Source organism: Aedes aegypti, chromosome 3 (genome assembly GCF_002204515.2).
Source record: "Aedes aegypti strain LVP_AGWG chromosome 3, AaegL5.0 Primary Assembly, whole genome shotgun sequence".
Taxonomy (NCBI): domain Eukaryota; kingdom Metazoa; phylum Arthropoda; class Insecta; order Diptera; family Culicidae; genus Aedes; species Aedes aegypti.
Genome location: NC_035109.1, coordinates 264,617,729 through 264,640,113, shown reverse-complemented (window position 1 = coordinate 264,640,113; position 22,385 = coordinate 264,617,729). Strand labels below are relative to the sequence as shown.

The 22,385-nt window shown below is 39.1% G+C and overlaps 1 protein-coding gene and 1 non-coding gene across 2 annotated transcripts in view; one reads left to right on the top strand and one right to left on the bottom strand.

Moving 5' to 3' along the window:
• Window positions 1-22,385, top strand: part of LOC110677921 (probable serine/threonine-protein kinase DDB_G0282963) — a 329,903-nt gene that overhangs the window by 17,852 nt on the left and 289,666 nt on the right. The gene's annotated exons all lie outside the window — the stretch shown is intronic.
• On the bottom strand, window positions 3,993-4,065 carry Trnaf-gaa. The gene has a single exon. It is a non-coding gene; the product is annotated as a tRNA-Phe (tRNA).

Below are 22,385 nucleotides of genomic sequence, written 5' to 3'. Positions count from 1 at the left end.
TCAGTTGGATTGAACCATGGGCGTAGCCAGGATTTCGCTGAGGGGGGGGGGGATTTCATGTGACCTCAAAAGGACATTCACAAATTTCAAGCAAAACGATAATTATTTTTCGTTCGTTTCGGACTCCACTTTGCTCATTGTGAACAAACAGTGATAATTTAACGTATCATGAAAAAAGGGTGAGTGGTTGCCCTTTTTTCATGATGCGTTAAACTTTCACTGTTTGTTCATAATGAGCAAAATGTGGTCCAAAACGTTGTCAAATTGTTGGCTTAGTAACAGGTTCATCTAACGCATTGGATAAAGCCAGTTTCTCCAATAATTCTCGAAGAAAGATTCCATTAGCATTTCTTCAAGGAATAACTTCCTAATTTCTCTAGGCAAGTACACTTAAACCTCAATTTACGAAGTCTTTTTTTTTACGATAACTCAATTTACGTTACTTTTTTTACGAAGTGCGTAAATTGAGTTTAGACAACTATGTGGGAAATTATGTAATGGAATGACATCCGGTCCGGGAAAATCGTTAAAAACCCATGCAATTTGGGTATTTTTGGACCGGAAACGATAAGGGGATGACGAAAATCGATGTCCGACACCATTTTGGAATCCAAGATGGTGGCCTTCAGTTAGGAAAACCAACGTAATATTCCGCTAACTTAAATGAATGATTAAGAGGCTGTACCATATCGAAAAACTATCGATAGATTGTTGATCACGCTTGTAGATCCTAAGGCCTAAACTCGATGAAGTCCTTGGAGGGCCTAGAACATCGGTACAAATTATAACAATCCTTATATCACTGCTTGAATATATAAGGGTATGTACTATATCAAAAAAGCATCTTTTGATAGTTGGTTACGCTTGTAGATCCTAAGGCCTATTTTCAATAAAGATCTTGGGGGACCAAGAACATTCGCACAAATTGATACAATACACCGTTTAATCACATGAATGGTTAGATACCTTTAGAGTGTTTGAAAACTAACCTTAAATCACTCATTACGGTCGATGATCCCAAGGCATATATTCAATGGAGTCCTTGGAGGGCCAAACACATCCGTACAAACCAATAACATATTCCGATGACTTAGATAAATGGTCAAGAGACTGTACCATATTAAAAAACTATCGATAGACCATTGACCATTAACAATGCTCATTTCACTGCTATGAATAGATAAGGGTCTGAGCCATATCAAAAAGGCATCAAAGGATCGCTTTATACGCCAGAACATCGCAGGTACATATTACAGGAAGTTTTTGAATGAACTAGAACACCTGTTGTACTTGTCTAGCTACCAAAACTCGAATCTGACAATACAAACGATTCTTCAAATTATAACAATCTTCTAGGGTGCAGTATTGTGAGATATTCTACTACATAGAAATGATAAATTGGTCTCCATTGACTGATGTAGAATGCACGAACTCCAAAGAGTTCTTGGAAGACCTTAACTTGCATGCATTATAGCCTGAATAAGAACTAGGTATATCAAAAATATGTTATTGATACTGAAAGAGCATAATTTCTCTAAATAATAAAAAATAATTTCATACAAGCAGACTCCAGGAGCTGTGGAAAACGGAATATTTAGAGACTTCCTTGAATGAGCCTATGAATAACCCATAACGCGGGTAGATCACCTTTTCGTGGTGCGTTATGGGGTAAAGATCTACCAGTGAACCCTAGTCCTGACTGCTTCAAACGAAGAGAACAGGATGTTATAGTAATCAAAGGAACACTTTTAGTCCTTGTTACATTTTAAAAACCTTGTTAAAAGTGACAAGTCTCGGTTTTCCCAGTTGCCGAGAATGATCTTGAGACAAGGAAAAAAAAATGAGTCGAATTCAACAATTTGTTTTCTAATCTTTTATTTATTTCGTTCTCTAGTTTGAAGAAGTAAGGACTAGGATTCTGATGCATGGACAATATCGGTGTAATTTCTTGGCTTTATCGAGGGATCCGATTTTGCCTGATAAAGGGGCGCGCCTGTGGAGAGTGCATGCACCACACTCTTCGAAGGGTAGGAACCTTTCAGTTAGAATCCTTTCCTGTGATCAAGTTAGGAATTACAATTGTAAGAAAACCGAATGCTTTATCACTTCTCGATAGTGACAAAGTAAAACGACATGCACTACACAAAGGACACGGGATATACTACAATAGATCAAATATTGGTCGCAGTGGTTTATGTTCCGAACAGAAAAAAAAGAGCCTATGAATCTGAAGAGATTTTTATGAGTGGTGATCTCGTCATGGGCGAAAAGCGACGTTAATTAAAATAAATAAAAGTAACCCCAAGTTATCAGGAGAAAAATCTTAAGGAATAATTAAATATTTAAACAGAAAAAAATAACAAATTTTACAAGGAATAAAATAGAAAAAAAATCTGATGAGTCCTAAATGTATAAAATTCCTAAAGCGGAATTATGGTTGAAATTCCCAGCAAAGTTCAAGAGGAAATGCTTAAAAAAATCTTTAAAAATATGAAGAACTCTTAAAACAATGTGTGAAGTAATTCCTTGTGCTTTGGATAAATTTCTGGCAGAATGTCAAAGAGCCATTCCAAAACATACCTTGAGGTATTGTGGACAATCCGTTGGATGAATTCTATGTATTCTTAGGAACGATTTCTGGAAATAAACATTGATTACTGAAGAAATTTCGTGAAGAATCGAATGAAAAACATCTAGTAGGTGGAATTCTCGGGGATTATGTGAAACTCTCTTTTCAAATGCTTTGACGAGTGTGTTCTTCAAAGAATTCCTGAATGAATTCGTTTTGAGACAATTTGGCCAAACTTTTTGAGTTCGACAATAGTTTTTTTTTGGTAAATTCCTCCCAAGATATATTGCGGAAAGTGTTTCCATCTGACAAGGAACGTGAGAGAACAACAAATATTCTGAGAAGCTTTTTAATGGAAGTGTGATTCTAAGTTGAACTGCAAGAATTATACAATAGTTTATCATGACGCAATTTTAGATAAATAGTATTACTAGAAACATTTTTTGAAAAAAAAAATCAAACGATATGTTAACTTTCGTACCAAACTGACTGATTTTGATGTTATTTCCCGTCGGCTAGGAAGAGGGGTGGGGAAGCAATGAGCCATCTCTACCCCCTCTGGTAACGCCCATAAATAGAAATTCCATCGTACCTTCTATGCCTTTGAGAAAACGTGGTGGTAGGTAAACTTTTCATATAAATGATCTATTGTGATTGAATAGTAACCCGAGCAGATTCTGATGTAAAAATCTTATCATAATCATATCAAATTTTGTTTGCATTATGTTATGACAGCAGCTTGTGATAACCATTTTCTATATCAAAATCGGTTTTGAATCAAATTGAAATTTTGTTCATCAAAACTTTAAGTTAGTATGGTGCAAGATATGATCTCAGAAGCTTTAAAAAAAAAAACGTCTAAAGTTTATTTCTAAAAATCTGCTTTCTGGACCATAGAGCAGTGTATACTCACAAAACCCTAAACTATTTTGACATGTGAACTGTAAGGTTGCCCATTTCCTGTGAGAAAAATCTTAAGTTACACCCCCTATTTTTTTCGTATGGGCTCGAACAGCTACTGTAAAAGTTCAAGCTGAGTTTCGGTTTCGGTTACTCGATTTTTATAACCCCTAGGTATAACATTTTCATTCCTAAACGGAAAGAATTCCGACGAAATCTGATCAAATATTCACAAAAGCTTCTGGAGGTCCGAATAAGCGAATTGGGGAGTGTAACTTGAGATTCTTGTAGTTTGATCATTATGGGCCATCCTAGTGAACTGACTTAAAATACATAGTTACTACCACGAGTTCGTAGTTCCCGAGATATGCATGCGAATAAATTTATTCGTATTTTTCACTTTTCATGCAAGGATATGCATGTCATGCGAAAATTTCCATTTTTACTCAAACTCTTCCTGAAATTCAGACAAGCAATAAAACAGCAATAAGAACTTTTCACATTGAGTATCAAAATAGCACCTTGCCGAAACCCGGGATTGAACCGGGGACCTTTAGATCTTCAGTCTAACGCTCTCCCAACTGAGCTATTTCGGCTTGTTACTTTCTCTCCTAGCAAACAAACTTAAAGAGATCATGTTTTCAATTAAACTTCACTATGAAAAAGTAGCTTTTTGTAAACACATTTTCTGTAAGACGCCGTACCAATCACTACGATTTATGATTTTTTCAAGTTTTGATTTACTTCCTAGTAAGTCAATGCCCTAATACAAGTTCATCGCATATTGAAAACGTTGACAAGTCCACTGACTTGAAAACGAAAAAAAGAGAGGAATATGTGATTTATACTATTTAGTTCAATGATCATCATATCCCTGATCATAACCATACTACAGTCGACTCTCCACATCTCGATGTTCTTTATCTCGATATCTCTCCCTATGTCGATGATTTATTCGGTCCCTTCAGATGTGGAGAGGCGACTTAGCCTAATGGTTAGAGACCACGGCTACAAAGCAAAGTCATGCTGAAGGTGTCTGGGTTCGATTCCCGTTCGGTGCAGGATCTTTTCGTAATGGGAATTTCCTTGACTTCCCTGGGCATAAGTATCATTGTACCAGCCACACGACATCCGAATGTAAAAATGGCCATTTTGGCAAAGAAGGCTCTCAGTTAATAACTGTTGAAGTGCTCATTGAACACTAAGCTGAGAATCAGTCTCTGCCTCAGTGAGGATGTAATGCCCAAGAAGAAGAAGAAACCATATGGTGATAAGCACAGTATGGCAGTAAGTAACATATTTATTGAATGTTTTGTTTTCACAGCGATCCTGCAAACATTATAAAACGATCAGTACTGTTATCAACATTCTTATTTTGAAATGTATATTGGAGGTCTATTTTTGTACGCCAACTCGGTTTTGCTGGATGCAAATAGAAGCATCCTGAAATCGTCCGGCGCCTTGTCCGATTATGGGTGAAGGCAGCCATCAATCACCAAAGTGCCATCGTAAAGGGTGCAATTACGCTCAGGTGGCAATCAGTACTATCCCATCCACAGACAAACAGATGTGAAACTTGAAACAATTTCCTTTGAAATGCATTCGAGATTCGATTATGTGTAACAAGGCCTGCAGAAAGAAGGACGCTCGTGAGACGTTGTGGATACGAAACATGGGAAATTTGAATTGTGAATTGAATCTGTGTCCCATTCTAAAGTAGTATAGCTTATTTTCTGTAGGTACAGAACAGAGCACGCTAGTTTCTGCCAGTCAGCAAAATGCACTTGATCCCCCTTTCGAGAGGGGACCGAGGCAGTTACCCAAATTAGTCCCCGGATTAGCACTATTTCTCTATTTGCTCAACAGTTTCCCGTCTGGCCATTTGTCATCATCATTGTCGCTGGCAGTCCGGCCCGCGTCAACAGTGCCATTCAGGCTCTTGGTGGGGCTTCTGCAACCGGAGAAGGTTCACTCGTAGTAGAAGTGATGGTCCCCGGATGATGGTGGGAACTGTGCCCTCAGGCAATCGAAGTTTTATCAATACATATGCATAGAAATAGAATCCCCCATGAAGGCTTACATTCGCCGGGCATTTTATTTTATATAATAAACTTTCATGTCTGTCAGTGGCTCTAACGAATTGCTTTGGTATGTCTCGTCATGTTTTGTTTCTCTTTTTATCTATACAGTAGCATGCGAAGGGAAGTGAAGGTATAAAACAAAATTTCTTGTGAAAAGCACATATGCCATAACGTAACGTACCAGTTGTATCAAATTCGTGTCAAAACACGAAAATTTGTTATGTTATATGTTTTTCCATTTTTTTTTTACTCGCTTCTATTGAATACTTTTTATACCTTATGCCCACCCCATACCCCTTTTCTCGTCAACCGCAGTTTGAACCTACATACATTCCAAACGAATGCATATAACGAAGGGCATAGCTGTTTGTCTGTACTTTAATTTCAAAGCTTGACCTTAAAAGTTCGTTCAAATTGGAGAAATATCGCCCAAAATAGATGAAGATGGAGCTCACAAAACGCCCGGAAACTGCGGGATGCTACGTTGTAGGCTTCAAAGTATCAAGATATCAGGTATTCAAAAGTAATTGTTCTGAAAGTTTCATAAACACACCAAATCTAAAAAAATATCAAGGGGTTTCTTCAAAAATTTATTAAAAGGAATATACAAATCTTTCTTCTTAATTTGCCAGAAACTCATTCGAGAATTTCTCATTATAAGAAATTACTGTACAATAACTGAAAAATACTGAAAATATATGTTTTTCATCAAATATTACGCAAAAAATTGAGGAACAAATCATACAAGCTCATTAGTCTCTAGAGCAAGTTAAGTTAAGAAGTGAATAGCATCATCATGATCACTTGGGTAAGTTGTAATAGATCGTCTTATATGATAGTAATTTGAACAACAATATTGTTTAAACAAAATCCATCATTATTTGACAAAAGCCATGTACGCCTACGCTTCCATTGAACGATTGAACTATCAAAGCAGAGGGCAAACTATATACACAACCATCTCCATCTATTCCCGCATTTTTTATTATGCCCACTGAGCCAACGGTAGATTTGATTTGCTTCGATGAGCATCACTTGTCGTCGTCGTCGTCGTCGGCAGCGATGGCGATATATAGCAGACGGAAAAATTCAAAAGACTATGGCTTCTGCTCATATGAAGCATGTCCTTTGTGCCCTTTCCGATGTGTACCTATGTTCTATACTGTCCGTAAAAGCTTAACCGTCCCATGTGGAAAATACAAGGCATCGAGAATATATCATTTACAGTTTTAAGTTTGTTTTATCATACATATGTTTATAGTTCTGTTGTACATTTTGACTAATGTTCCGAACACTAAAGGCCAACAGTGACTTCAGCATTTAGCTTCATACGCCAAACACTATGCTCTTTCTGTATCATATTCCAAAAACGTTTATCCAAATTCCGAACAACATGAATAAATTATATTAAAGTGAATAATGTTACAAATACATTTATCTGAGCTGGTTTTATCGAACTTGAACCAGAGAATCATAATATGTTCCAGGGTCAGGGATTGGATTTTGAAAAATAAAACTAAGAGAATTCCTCACTTATCGTTCTCTGTAACAATCATGATTCGCAACAAATCATGAAAGCCTGTTTATAATCTTCTGCTATGGCTTTGATTAGATCGGGAGGATATACAGTATTGGACAAAACATTTGCAAATTTTTCGGTTTTCCATACAAAATGACCTACTTTATCTCGGTTATTTATGGACCGATTTGAATGAAATTTTGGCAGAATATCAGACATAACTTGAAGTTATTTTTCCAATCACAAGTTCAAAAGCAGTAACGATTTGACTATAGTGAATTTTTAAACGATTTTTTTTTAAATAACATTTCTAAACATATTGAAGGAAGAGCTTCATGATATCTTCAGCAAAGTTGTAGATTTTAACGAGATAAACAAGTTTGCTAAAGACAGTTTTTGTGTGGGGCTATCAGATTTTGAGATAAATTGTTTTGAATTTTTCATCGAAAATTACACTTTAGTTAAACCGTTATTACTTATAAACCCGTGATTGAAAAAAATATTCAAATATTCAAGTTATATCTGATGTACTGTGAAAATTCATCATTCCAATCGGTTCATAAATAAGATATATGTGCTGTCACAATTGATATTTCTGTTGGTGACCTCAATAGGAAATACGTCTTTCGTTGTGTGGTGTATTTACCACATGATGAACCATCCCCAATGGATGATTTCAAACGAGTTGTCGTTCACTGCCCATGAAAAGGCCTTCTGCTGATTTGTGGGTAGTGATGCTGATACTCATCACATCATCTGGATCAGCTCAGATATCAATTTGAGAAGCTCCAGTCTGATGGAATACTTAAGTAGTTTAAATTTTGGATTACTTATTTTAGGGAATCGCCCAACCTTCATGGTGTCTGCTAGAGAAGAAGTGTTAGACATAATGCTCTGCTTGAACAGAATCAGTCACGAGTTGACGAATTGGCATGTATCAGATGATGAATCATTATCTGATCATCGCTACATCTCTCGCGTTTAGTATCATACAGGCGTATCTGCAGTGATCGATTTCTCTTCGTCGATTTTCTTTTTGGACTAGTACACAAAATTCAATCGGTTCTCACAACATTTTACGATGCAACATGACAAAGGATGATGAGTAGTTTCTATTGAACCAAAAATAGCAGTCAAAAACAGTTACCGGGCTAAGTTATTAGCTGAAGAAAAAGTCGATGAGGAGAAATCGATCAATGCAGTTACGCCCTTATGATACTGAACGCGAGATCTCTATATGAACATATACTCCACAAACTGGGAATTGGTTGTGACCAAATTCTATGAATTCTCTCCGTCCATTAGAAATCCTAGTGATTTGAATGTTTCCACTTCCGGTGAATTGGGACACAATTGTCCTTGCTTCGAGTGAATTCCACAATAGCTTGTCACTTTGTTCCTCACAACTCCCTTCGCGGGACGAGTTGTCATCTGGCTATTTGTAAAGGAATATGTCTCAGATAGTCAGGCTGCTATAAAAGCTCTCGCTTCGGCCAATTCAAGGTCGAAGCTTGTTATCGCATGTCGAACTCAAATTGAGGAACTGAATTCAATCAACTCTGTAAACCTTGTATGGGTACCTGGCCATTCTTCCATCGCTGGAAATGAATTGGCTGATGAGCTAGCTCGCGATGGAGCATCGCATGACTTAATTGGCCCTGAGCCAGCTATTCCAATTTCGAAGTGCTGGGTGAAGCTTCAGATAAACACTTGGGCGGCAACTCAGCACAAGCAATATTGGAATAGTTTGGAGTCATGTCGTCAAAAAAATTGTATATTACTGAGCCATCCCAAAGGTGGCTAAGTATTTAACAAATCTGTCAAAGCAGAATTGCAGTCTCTTGGTAACAACCTTGACTGGTCACTGCCGACTCAACTATCACATGGCAAATATTCAGTGTGTTGATATATTTGTGTGTGATAGTTGTGATTCCGATTATGGAACTTCTTCTCACCTGATATGTAACTATCCAATCTTCGCGTAATTGCGATTCCAATTACTTGGTTAACACTTATTAAGTGAAACTGAGTTCAGAAACCTGAATCTTCAGGACATTCTGTTATTCTTAACCCGCTGTGGTAATGAGCTATAGGCTCTCTTTACGCTCATGCGTTTTGCAGTGTCCTTTTAAGGGCGCTGTTCGAACCCATTGTGGTATGGAGCTACATGCTCTCAATTCGCTTATGCGATTTTCCCTCTTCAAGGGACCCCACTCCTATTTCCTCCCATCTTTCCCTTCCCTTTCCTCTCCCATCGGGTAGATGATGAAATAGGCTCAAATATGGCGATGGCACAAATCTCCCAAATGACGGGGAACGTAACTCTGGAGCCGGCCTTCTGATACCTGATACCGGTTCATAAATAACTGAGATCTAGCTCACGAAATTTGGTAGTTTTGTATGGAAAATCGAAAAAGTTCCACCTGGGGAACTTTATTTCTATAAAATGTTCGGTGATTGTTTATCATATAAGTAAAATAAAACACCTACCTCCATTGGTTGATGCACGAGAGGAATGAGTTGTGTGATTATAAACTCTCCCTCTCTTTCTTTGGGGCTTTCGTTCGCTGCTGTTATTTAATCGTGATTTGAAACCAAATGATGACGAATTTTGCAATCAAAAAAGCTTTAATGGCGTTTAAAATTGGCTAGCAATTGACTGTCTTTTCCTGGAAAATTGATGACATATATTAGCAAAATATTGCACCACAATCGCCACACAAAATCTGAGTACAGGTATGTTTCGTTTTCATCAACACGATCGGCAATTTTCAGTTGACAAAAGCGGACCCGTGACAAAAACGGGATAATTTTCTCAGACAAAAATGTTAACAAATTTGAAAGTAAAATTGCAGTTTTGTCAGGATAATACACATTTTGATCATATAAATGCACAGTATTGATGTTTAGGAGCTGTGAGGAGCATTTAGATTGTTCCTCCTTATAGGTTTGTAATTCAAGTTGATTGCAGACTCCTATCAATCAAAATGATTTTGTAATAAATCAGCGATAATTTCATTTGCATAAATGTTCTTTGCATGATGAGGTGCGTTATATTTGTAAAATTAACTACAAGGAAGTGGGTCAAGCTGATCATTTTTATTTTTTCAAGAGAGATTAAACAAGAAACAATTGTTTTTCTACTGTTAATCCTCATCCTTCTTCTTTTTCTTCGTCTTTATGGCATTACATCCCAACTGAGAAAAAGCCTTCTTCCCAGCTTAGTGTTCTTATAAATACTTTCGCAGTTATCAATTGAGAGATGTTTTGCCAAGGCACATTTTTTGCAGTTTTGGCCACACCCGATTGGCGATTTAATGTGGAGTTATGTTGCGAAATTTTTACAAACTGATATGAATATTTACGGTTTCCTTATCTTATCAGTAAAATGATTGTAGTGATTTTTCTTCTAAAGTTATTACTATCAATTTTAACAGAGATGCACTAATCGCCAATCTAGAACAACACCACTATCGCCTTTTCGCTTTACGTTAGATCACGAATAGACTGACAATAAACTAATCTTAAGTTTAGAAAACAATATATTGAATACTAGTGGCCTGTCAAACTTCGTTTTGCCATCTAGTAGGCTGCTGAAAAATGGCATGCAATCTTCTATACCGTGCTGCATCAATACCCGGACGCCTAAGATGATACAGATATTCAAATGCTTGTAGGCAATTGAGTAGTCAGTATTTGTTTATGAATTCGTATAAAACGATAACTGTTAGGGTAGAACTTGATAATTTACATAAAATTTACAATGAATTTTATAAGAATATAGTGAAAAGTGTATTAATTGTGCACCATGTCGTGTTCACATATCCGGACACTTGAATCAAAATCCGGACATCGATGCATCGAAATCGGGACATTCGAATCAACCATAAAAAAATGAAACTTACCTTGATATTACGAGATATAAAATAAAGGATTTGTGATAAGTATCGCTGCTCATTTGTTATAAGGTTCTGGAACAGCTTTATATACTGTTTTTTGAAGACTTCAAAAGATAATATGATGTGCACATCGTTCCCTCATTAATAACCCATAATTTACACTAATTTGTAGTTTACAATTTTCAGCATCACAATAATATCACTTTTAAACATTCCTTCAAGCTTTTCCAGTAATTATAATGCTGTTTCTGTTGTTAAAACTTGTTAAATTTCAAACTTGAGTACTGTGTCCGGATTCAAAACCGCACGTATCATTATGCGGACAGTGTTGTTTTAATAGAAAAATATTCATTAATTTCACAAAACTATTCCATGCAACGAGAAGAAAACTTCAACAATTCACAGCAAAACATGTACCACATTCAATTGTTACATAACAAATGCCTAATGCAACGCTAAATTGCGATAGTTTAGTGCGTAGAATTCTCCCGGTTTCTGAAAATTTTCGAAATAAACGCGTCTGAGTGAAACTGACTTTTGTTTTCGTATTTAACAGTATTTTACAAGGCTAACTTGATGTTATTTCACGTTACAATCGACGTTTTATGAATAAGCGTATGACTGTTGGTATGATACTCCTAATAAGCCTTTTAGTCTCCATGTGGGGAAGGAGTTCATGTCTGCATAAAGATCAAGATCCCAGCAAATTTGGGATGGCAACGTGCGTATATTATTGGATATAGATTTCAAAATTTTTGATAGATTGCTTAGTTTTGCTGGACCTCTTCCTCAACCCCTTGGAACAGGATCTAATCAATGGCTGTTTGCTATAATTGGTGCAATGCTATCGAGTTTGAGAGATAGAAGACAATGTCCAAAATATGACGGGGTCGACAGTCTTATCAAATATAAAACAAACTCGATCATGTCTCTTGCCGTTGTCCAAACATTCTTGAGTTCTATCCCAAGTGCAACCCTTATAAAAAAAGACCTGAACATATATGGGATCGTTCATTAATCACGTAAGGGGTTACAGGGAAGGGGGTATTTGAGATATCTTACGTGCCATACAAATTTATTTTTTATTTTCATACATAACCCGTAAAAATTGTCTTACGTAATTAATGGACAGCCCCTATGCCAATCAAATTTACATAGAAAATTCGTTGATGCCATCTTATATAAGAAAAAGAAGAGGTCTCTGCAACTCTCACGTATTCAACTAATCATATATTCTAGTTGTTGCTAGGACGTGGCCAAAGCAATTCTCGATTGTTGAAGGATGGATAAATCTTCTACAACATTGTATTGATTAATGGATAAGAAGGAGTCAAACCTTATTGAATCGTATATGACTTGACACCTATCATGTATCGTAGGTGCTCAACATTAACATAATGTCAAGAATTTAACTCTGAGGCTCTTGAAAAGCATTTAAACTGCTTCAATATAAGTATTTAATTTATATCCTAAACATCTCGAAAATAAGAAAAATCAATTTTTGTGTGTTGATAAAAACGGAATAATTTGTTGACGAAATCGGAACGTGACAAAATCGGAACGTGATAAAAACGGAACATACCTGTATGAGGGATGTGAGTTTGTTCGGAATTTGAGACAATACGGTACACGTCTAAAAGTTTTAATCATTCAGCAACATCGCACTGATTACACATTTTGGAACTATTGATCAGCAAACAAAATATAAATTTGAACGTATTAATCGCTCAGTTTCTGCTATGGAGATTGAAAGCTAATATAGAGACTAATAGGTAGGTAAGGGTAAGATACACCGAGGCCAGTAAATGACTTTTTCAATATGGCTCTTGTCAAAATGAAATGATCATGTAAAAAATCTTGTTTTTAGTAACGAAATAGGAGAAAACAATTGAAAATCTTAACTTTTTTGCTCCTTTGAGCCAATAATATTGGTATGTTCCTATAATAATGAGTCCTATGAGAAATCAATATAAACTACTGTTACAGTTTTGGGCGATATTTTATTCATCAACCAGTTACTACTCCCTCTACCACTGGCAAAGACGTCCTTATTTGTGAATGCTAAGTGGAGTTTAGATTGAAACAAGACTTTTGCGATGAAAAAATGTAAAGGCTCGGAAATCTATGTGGGACGGTTATGCTTTCATGGCCAGTATAACAACTATAAGTTCTACTGCCAGCTTGTGGTGAATGTTGTATTGAAAGCTCGACTGAGTGCGATCGACGTCGTTGTTCATCGCCATCAAAAGGTTGGTGGTTCTGAGAATTTTATTCACTTTGCCAGGGTGGGGCTTTTCATGCTTTTCACAAATTTCCCCCTCTATCACCACTATAACTCTGGGACAAAACCTTTCGATGGCACTGCTGCTTTTAGTGCTCTATTGTTCCCTCGTGTCAAACTTGTTGGCTCGGGGACTTCAATAGCCAAGCCACCACTGTGTATGGGAAAGGAATAATCTCAGGAAAAAGATCGATTCACATCGACAATGAATTCTATTCGATTACCTTAATGAATGCGAAAAAGGAGACCGGTTGAGAATGGCGAAATTGTTTATGGTTTTCAAGGTTTATGGCGAAATATCCAACAATACGAAAATGTGATGAGATATTTGATTAATGAGTGACGACAGAAGATTTATAAGGCAGAGTAAAATGTGTAAATACGATGGATTTATTCAAGACGAGTCTAGTACACGACACTGAAGACGGCCTTACGGTTGAGATTGAATAACGCGTATCTGTCAAAGGAAGTAGAATAAAATTAAATTAGGTTTCAATTTATTCCCAAGTAACGGTTTTTATCCTAGCTGGTTTTATTGGTCTCAATATCAAGGTTTACAGAATTTTTTAGGGTTTTGTAAAACTTTCATTCTGTACTAATTATTATTGATTGATTTTGACTTTGAAACTTTTTTGAAGAACGCACATTTACCGTTAAGTCACCAGTCACCGTGCGGCCTCCATTCACCGTGCACATATACAAATTCCTACAGAATATTCATACAATTTTCACAAATTATTCTTTTGTCAACAAAATAAGATAATACTGATTAAACGAAGTAGTTTTAGTCACAAAGCATTTTGAAAAACCTAGTTTATGTAGTCAAAATCATGTGACAATTCCCATTTTTCATTTTAACGATAGAGTATGAAATTTTTCAAAATTTCAACAAGTTTTCACTGTAGATACTATGAGTAAGATATATTTCATCGTATGAGCAATAGAGTGATGCAAATTTTAAAATTTTTGCTCCCCTATGCTTAAACAATTTTAATTATGGTAAATAGCATCCTTTCAAAGTTTGAAGTGATTCGGAAGAAATTTGACTGTGCACACGCCATTTGAAGTTTATATGGAGATTACTATGGGAAATGCCAATCTTCTGTGTTCAGTCCTCTATCTCTTCGTCATAACATTTTATGGAAAAGTGAACACACTCATCCTATTTGAAAATTTCCTAGCTACAACTTTGCCGAATACCACTTTTTGATTCGACGTCAGGATAAATTGTTATTCATCATCGTAAACTTGGTTTGCATGTAGCATGCTTCACCAACTGTTCGGCAGGCAACAGTGGTACTCCTGGCGGGAAGAATAGATCAAAGTAATCCAGGCTACTATGTTCTACAGCAAAAAAGCAGTGTTGCTCTGAAAGTAATTGAATGATCATCTCAGCATGATATAGACTTTGTTATCAATAATAACTAATTATCCTTATCAAAATGTGGTCTTCGGCAAAGTTGTAGCTGGGAAGTTTTCACATTAGATGAGTGTGTTCACTTTTACATAAAATTTTATAACGAAGAGATAGAGGGCTGAACACAAAAGATTGGCATTTTCCATAGTAATCTCCATATAAACTTCAAATGGCGTGTGCACAGTCAAATTTCTTCCAAATCACTTCAAATTTTGGGGGAATGATTTTCATCATAATTGACATCGTTTAAGCATAGGGGAGCAAAAACTTCAAAATTTGCATCAGTCTAATGAGCAATGAGATTTTATGCAAATTAGAATTTTCATTGTGTTTCAGTCGAAACCCAAATGCACGGTGAATGAATCCTTTTCAATTTATGTGGTTCCTATTACCGTGCATTAGTATAAAATGCATGAAATTGTTCGGTAATATTAGATTTATTAGGGGTATTCACTAAAAGCTGCGTAAAGTGAAATTATGCGTAACTTGGACAAAGAAACATTTCACATGAAATATTCTTCCTCTGATTCTATTGGACGTCAAATGGGAGATTTTTAATCTAGTCACCCACTGAAAACGTCAGATATATTCTCGAAAATAACTTTGTTTTATAAGTTTTTATGTACGACTATAATCTCCGGTACAATTCAGCCGTTCCTACATTATTATTAAAGGTGAACGTTTAACCTAAGGCAATCTATGTGTCCATCTATGGACCCATCGAAAAACACCAATATATGTATATTTGTTTCTAGGACTTTCGTGGGAGCGTCTAGAGCTGGTTCCGAATCGACAGCGAGTTTCAACCAGTTAACGATAAGACAAACTTATCCACAAGTTACCTATCTTCCTAATTCCCCAGCAGTGTGATTTGTGTTCTAAATGTGTTGTTGACATTTTTGTAAAAACTAAGTAACTTAATCAGTCAAGTTGTAAACATCAAAATGAGTTGTAAACATGTGACTTCATTCCTAGCGTAGCATTTACGACCTGGATCATTAAATTTTTTTAACAAATTTGCTCTAGGTTGATAAGAATAATGTCGTCAAGTAGCTGTCAGTTTTCGGGATATATAACCTTATGAATATTGTAAACCGTGGTCAAGGTTTACACATTCACAAAAACTCATTAAAATCTGAGAGGATGCTGCCAACATCTGTGTGAGTTGGCGCGAAATGTGTCTTAAGCTTCTGGGAGGTGTTTCACTATAGATTGTATGACAAATGTCAGAAGAGGTTAATGTAGCTCAGTTATTGATGAAAGAGAAAGTAAACAAAGAGAGCCTCTCAATGTAAGATAGGTCCGTTTGAAAAGTCACGCGAGAATTTTTGCGATGAAAAAATGTGTAGGTTCAAAAATCTATATGGGACGGTTATGCTTTTAGGTAGTATATTGACTATGGGTTCTACTGCCAGTTTGTGGTGAATGTCGGATTGAAAGCTCGACTGTGTGCGATCGACGTCGTTGTTCATCGCCATCAATAGGTTGGTGGTTCTGAGAATTTTATTCACTTTGTAACCTCCCAAAAAGGTTACATTTGTTTTTTATTGTAAATATTCCTTGTAAATAGTTTTCTTTTGATTATTACCATTGCTATTATTATTATTGGTATTATTATTTTCATTATTTTTATTATCATTTCTACTATTACTAATAAGGTAGCAAGAATAATCAAGAAAATGAATTTAAGAACTTTAAAGAAAACAAGAATTTGAATTAATAAAAACAACACCGATTTTCCAATTCCCATTTCCCTTGAACATCCCTATTCCCCACCTCCCGTAACGGCTGTCACATCCAGCCACCCAGCCACAGTTCAGCAAAACCGTCCGCGTCATTGTGTTGGTGAACGCTCGGGACACGACTACGATGACGATGACGAAGACGGCTAGGAGATAAAATTGTTTGTCACCGATGGATCTGGCTCTAGAAGGTGAACAGTTTTCATCACCGAAAGTGGTGCGCGTTTTTAACCGCTCTGATTTCTCCCCATAGTGAACCAAAAGTTGGGCCTAAATCGGCCATTGTAGTGCCAGTTGTGCCGCGTGAAAAGTTGCCGTGACTCCGTCGGTGGTGTTTGCCGCGATAAAGCACCGGTTCCACCGTTACTCGCCGGAAAAAGTGAAGGCCACGAAGAAGCACCGGTTTCGCCGTAACCAGCCGGGGAAGTGAAGTGCCACAAGTCTCCAGTGGGCCATAAGTGGTCCGTGGGTCCCATCGGTGTGAGCGACGGAAGCCATCAGGGTGTGTGACGTCCAAGTTGCCCCTGCACAACAAGATCCCTCCCATCGGAGTTCTCCGAACGAAGCCGGCGTGCCAGCAGATCCCTCTTCGCCATTCCAAGGGGTGCCCAGTTTTGAGGAAGTACCACGATTGACCGGATGATGTTCGTCTTCGTCTCAAGGATAGACTGGATGGAAGGAGGAGCCCGATCCCTGCGCTGTCCAGCGCCGACTGCAGCCACCAATCAACAATAAAAGGTGTGTAATCCAATCAAAATCCCTTCCTATCACTTTTTGTGGAATTTAAAATAATGAAATTATAAAACGAACGTCTAAAATGTAATACTAGCTACCTTCTTTTTTTTCTTATTGAATCGCTAAGCCCTTATTTCTCACTCTTCGCTGTTCGGTCCACTTTGACCACGGTGTTTTCCGACGTAGGACTACGCCAAGTAATCTTTTATAAGGGAAGTCGTTCCGCCCATTTCCCAATTTCCTCTTGGAGCCCGCAAAACGACCCTGAGGCCCAGGACAAAAGCCCGGTTGGGGACAACAGAGGTTCCCAACCTTTAGAATCTCTAACAATTGGCGCCCAACGTGGGGCCAATTGTTAGAGATTCTAAAGGTTGGGAACCTCTGTTGTCCCCAACCGGGCTTTTGTCCTGGGCCTCAGGGTCGTTTTGCGGGCTCCAAGAGGAAATTGGGAAATGGGCGGAACGACTTCCCTTATAAAAGATTACTTGGCGTAGTCCTACGTCGGAAAACACCGTGGTCAAAGTGGACCGAACAGCGAAGAGTGAGAAATAAGGGCTTAGCGATTCAATAAGAAAAAAAAGAAGGTAGCTAGTATTACATTTTAGACGTTCGTTTTATAATTTCATTATTTTAAATTCCACAAAAAGTGATAGGAAGGGATTTTGATTGGATTACACACCTTTTATTGTTGATTGGTGGCTGCAGTCGGCGCTGGACAGCGCAGGGATCGGGCTCCTCCTTCCATCCAGTCTATCCTTGAGACGAAGACGAACATCATCCGGTCAATCGTGGTACTTCCTCAAAACTGGGCACCCCTTGGAATGGCGAAGAGGGATCTGCTGGCACGCCGGCTTCGTTCGGAGAACTCCGATGGGAGGGATCTTGTTGTGCAGGGGCAACTTGGACGTCACACACCCTGATGGCTTCCGTCGCTCACACCGATGGGACCCACGGACCACTTATGGCCCACTGGAGACTTGTGGCACTTCACTTCCCCGGCTGGTTACGGCGAAACCGGTGCTTCTTCGTGGCCTTCACTTTTTCCGGCGAGTAACGGTGGAACCGGTGCTTTATCGCGGCAAACACCACCGACGGAGTCACGGCAACTTTTCACGCGGCACAACTGGCACTACAATGGCCGATTTAGGCCCAACTTTTGGTTCACTATGGGGAGAAATCAGAGCGGTTAAAAACGCGCACCACTTTCGGTGATGAAAACTGTTCACCTTCTAGAGCCAGATCCATCGGTGACAAACAATTTTATCTCCTAGCCGTCTTCGTCATCGTCATCGTAGTCGTGTCCCGAGCGTTCACCAACACAATGACGCGGACGGTTTTGCTGAACTGTGGCTGTGTGGCTGGATGTGACAGCCGTTACGGGAGGTGGGGAATAGGGATGTTCAAGGGAAATGGGAATTGGAAAATCGGTGTTGTTTTTATTAATTCAAATTCTTGTTTTCTTTAAAGTTCTTAAATTCATTTTCTTGATTATTCTTGCTACCTTATTAGTAATAGTAGAAATGATAATAAAAATAATGAAAATAATAATACCAATAATAATAATAGCAATGGTAATAATCAAAAGAAAACTATTTACAAGGAATATTTACAATAAAAAACAAATGTAACCTTTTTGGGAGGTTACAAAACTTTGCTGCTGTTCAGATCCCTATGGAAATTAATCGAATATCTCATCACATTTACATATTGTCGGATATTTTGCCAAAAACCTTGCAAACCATAAACAATTATGCCATCCCGAATCATTCGCCTTTGTCGCATTCATTGAGGTAATCGAATAGTATTCATTGTCGATGTGAGTCGACCTGTTTCCTAAGATTATTCCTTTCCCATGCACAGTCCTGGCTTGGATTTGAAAGTTCTCAAACCAACAAGTTTGACACGAGGGAACAATAGAGCACTAAAAGCAGCAGTGCCATCGAAAGGTTTTGTTCCAGTTTTATAGTGGTAATAGAGGGTGGAGCTTTTCCTGCTTTTCACGAATCCCCCCCCTCCTGCAGGCTAAAGTTGTTAGAGATTCTAAAGGTTGGGAACCTCTGTTGTCCCCAACCGGGCTTTTGTCCTGGGCCTCAGGGTCGTTTTGCGGGCTCCAAGAGGAAATTGGGAAATGGGCGGAACGACTTCCCTTATAAAAGATTACTTGGCGTAGTCCTACGTCGGAAAACACCGTGGTCAAAGTGGACCGAACAGCGAAGAGTGAGAAATAAGGGCTTAGCGATTCAATAAGAAAAAAAAGAAGGTAGCTAGTATTACATTTTAGACGTTCGTTTTATAATTTCATTATTTTAAATTCCACAAAAAGTGATAGGAAGGGATTTTGATCGGATTACACACCTTTTATTGTTGATTGGTGGCTGCAGTCGGCGCTGGACAGCGCAGGGATCGGGCTCCTCCTTCCATCCAGTCTATCCTTGAGACGAAGACGAACATCATCCGGTCAATCGTGGTACTTCCTCAAAACTGGGCACCCCTTGGAATGGCGAAGAGGGATCTGCTGGCACGCCGGCTTCGTTCGGAGAACTCCGATGGGAGGGATCTTGTTGTGCAGGGGCAACTTGGACGTCACACACCCTGATGGCTTCCGTCGCTCACACCGATGGGACCCACGGACCACTTATGGCCCACTGGAGACTTGTGGCACTTCACTTCCCCGGCTGGTTACGGCGAAACCGGTGCTTCTTCGTGGCCTTCACTTTTTCCGGCGAGTAACGGTGGAACCGGTGCTTTATCGCGGCAAACACCACCGACGGAGTCACGGCAACTTTTCACGCGGCACAACTGGCACTACAATGGCCGATTTAGGCCCAACTTTTGGTTCACTATGGGGAGAAATCAGAGCGGTTAAAAACGCGCACCACTTTCGGTGATGAAAACTGTTCACCTTCTAGAGCCAGATCCATCGGTGACAAACAATTTTATCTCCTAGCCGTCTTCGTCATCGTCATCGTAGTCGTGTCCCGAGCGTTCACCAACACAATGACGCGGACGGTTTTGCTGAACTGTGGCTGTGTGGCTGGATGTGACAGCCGTTACGGGAGGTGGGGAATAGGGATGTTCAAGGGAAATGGGAATTGGAAAATCGGTGTTGTTTTTATTAATTCAAATTCTTGTTTTCTTTAAAGTTCTTAAATTCATTTTCTTGATTATTCTTGCTACCTTATTAGTAATAGTAGAAATGATAATAAAAATAATGAAAATAATAATACCAATAATAATAATAGCAATGGTAATAATCAAAAGAAAACTATTTACAAGGAATATTTACAATAAAAAACAAATGTAACCTTTTTGGGAGGTTACAGTTTCTAGAGAGGTCTTTACGGAAATCTCCCCTGAAGTTTACTTCTCAGAAGTCTACACATAGTTATCTACAGAATATCGATGTCCTCTGGAGCCTCGCAGGTGTCTCAACAAGGGTCTCCAAACCAAGCACAGGAATTTTCATATGGATTTCCTCAGTGTTTAATACAATGATGTCTCTAGAGAGGCCTCTACAGAAATCTCATCAAAAGTTTACTTCCAGAAGTTTACACAAATGCCATTATTCATTTAATTAGTTAACATCTACACAGATAACACTGAAACAACAATTTCACACCACAATACTCGGTTTCTGGGCGCATCTCTCCATCCTCGATTCTCCCCCACGCTCGCCAAATCGTTGCACACTTGATCCGCCCACCTAGCTCGCTGCCCTCCATACCTTCTTGTACCAACCGGAGCCGAAGCGAACACCATCTTTGCAGGGTTGCTGTCCGGCCTGCCCTGCTCATCGTATACTTCCAGATTTGGCCACCTTCTGGATACTGGGTTCGCCGTAGAGTTGGGCGAGCTCGTGGTTCATCCTTCGCCGCCACACACCGTTTTCCTGCACACCGCCAAAGATCGTCCTTAGCACCCGACGTTCGAGGACTTCAAGTGCTTGCAGGTACTGCTCGAGCATCGTCCACGTTTCATGCCCGTAGAGGACGACCGGCCTTTTGAGCATTTTGTACATGGTACATTTGGTACGAGCGTGAATCTTTTTTGACCGCAGCTAATTGTGGAGGCCATAGTAGGCCCGACTTCGACTGATGATGCGCCTCCGTATTTCACGGCTAACGTTATTGTCAGCCATCCTCAAGAGGGGCTTCATCCAAGGTAGACAAACTCGTAGACCATCTCGGATGTATCCCCGTCTATCGTAACACTGCTACCTAGGCGAGTTCTGTCACGGTCGGCCCCACCAACTAGCATATACTTTATCTTGGACGCATTCACCACCACTCCAACTTTTGCTGCCTCGCGTTTCAGGCGGGTGTACAGGTCTGTCACCTTTTCAAATGTTCAGCCGACAATCTCCATTATCCGCGAAGCAAACAAATTCACTGGATCTCGTCACAATGTACCCCAGCTGTTGAGCCCGGCTCTCTGCTGAACACCTTCTAGCGCAATACTGAACAACAGGCACGAAAGCCCATCACCTTGACGTAGTCCCCGACGGGATCCAAGTGCCTGAAACCTTCACACAATTTTGCACACCTTCCATCGTGCCTCTTATCAGTCTGGTGAGCTTCCCGTGAAAGCTGTTCTCGTCCATTATTTTCCATAGCTCTAAGCGGTCGATACTATCACATGCCGCCTTGAAATCGATGAAAAAGGGACCTTATATTCACGACATTTTTGGAGGATTTGCCGTACTGTAAAGATCTGGTCCGTTGTCGATCGGCAACGAAGCCGGCTTGAAAACTTCCCACGAACTCGTTTACTACAGGTGACAGACGACGGAAGATGATCTGGGATAATATTTTGTAGGCCGCATTTAGAATGGTGATCGCTCGGAAGTTCTCACAATCTAACTTGTCGCCTTTCTTGTAAATGGGGCTTATTATTCCTTTATGAGTTCAGCTCCGATACCATCCTTACCAGCAGCATTATTGTTATTGAGCTGGTGAATGGCATCCTTAACCTCCCTCCAAGTGGTGGCTGGTTGGTTTCCATTGCCCGCAGTACTAACGAAGGCTTTTTCCTCCGTTGTCCCGTCCTTCATTGCCTGTGCTCTCAGCGCCATTCAGGTGTTTGTCAAAGTGCTACTTCCTTTCGATCACTTCACGCTCGTCCGTCAAAATGCTCCCATCCTGATCTCTGCACACTCAGCTCGCGGCACGAAGCCGTTGCTGGATGCGTTGAGCTTCTGATAGAACTTACGTATTTCTTGAGACTGGCACATCTGTTCCACCTC